Here is a 1,319-nt window from a genome sequence, read left to right on the forward strand (position 1 = left end):
ATGAAATTTGGCCCGAACGATTTCTCAACTCTAGCCCGTTTGCTACGACGTGGCTCTTCACTTTGATCGTCAATAGTCCTTTTATAACAGCTAAGTTCGGTAACGTCATTTTTGTTTGAACTTCCGTTGTTATCACTTTCAACGTTTCCCTTTTTATTTGAGAATACGTTTTCAAAGAATATCGCATTCCGAGATTCTATGGTTGTTCCCACATGTATATCAGGAATGTCTGATTTGTGAACTAGGAAACGATATGCACTACTATTATGGGCATATCCGACAAATATCGCATCGAACGTTTTAGGTCCGATCTTTACTTGCTTTGGTTTAGGTACTTCGACCTTTGCCAAGCACCCCCACACTTTCAGGTATTTGTACGATGGCTCGCGGCCTTTCCATAGTTCATATGAAGTTTTATCATTTTTCTTATGAGGGATTCTGTTGAGAATGTGATTTGCCGAAAATATTGCTTCCCCCCACAAGTTTTGAGGTAAGCTTGAATTTATCAACAAGGCATTCATCATTTCTTTTAGTGTCCGATTTTTACGTTCGGCAACACCGTTTGATTGAGGTAAGGCGCCGTTGTTTGATGGATAATGCCAGATTCTGTACAAAATTCATCAAACGGTGCACCATATTCTCCACCTCTATCGCTTCGAATTATTTTAATTCGTTTGTCAAGTTGGTTTTCAACTTCTGTTTTATAGGTTCTGAATGCCTCTAGGGCTTCGTCTTTACTTCTTAAAAGAAAGACATAACAGAACTTTGTGCAGTCATCGATAAAGTAATAAAATATTTTTTACCTCCTCTAGTTTGCACAAATTTCAAGTCGCATAGATCACTATGTATTAACTCTAGAGGAGTTGTTGTCCTTTCCACCGAATGAAAAGGTAGTTTCGTCATTTTCGCTTCCACGCACACTTCATATTTGTGTGTTCCGTCAACATTGACGTTTGGTAATAAATTTAATTTGACGAGACGTTTGAGAGTATTATTATTCACATGTCCGAGTCGATCATGCCATAAATTAAAACACTCAACAACATAGCTGGAAGCATTTATTTTATTACCATCAAAATTTCGGAGTACAGGCATTACAACCATTTTGAATAGACCCTTTTCTAGGTACCCCTTTCCTACGAAGACACCATTCTTCGTAAGTACAAAGTTGTCTGACTGGAACACTAGCCTAAATCCGGCCTTGACCAATGCCGCTCCAGAAACTAGGTTCTTACTGATGTCGGGAACATGGAGTACATCAATGAGTGTTAGCTCCTTTCCGGACGTCATCTTCAGAACAACCTTTCCGAGTCCAATAA

Source organism: Zingiber officinale, chromosome 5A (genome assembly GCF_018446385.1).
Source record: "Zingiber officinale cultivar Zhangliang chromosome 5A, Zo_v1.1, whole genome shotgun sequence".
Taxonomy (NCBI): Eukaryota; Viridiplantae; Streptophyta; class Magnoliopsida; order Zingiberales; family Zingiberaceae; genus Zingiber; species Zingiber officinale.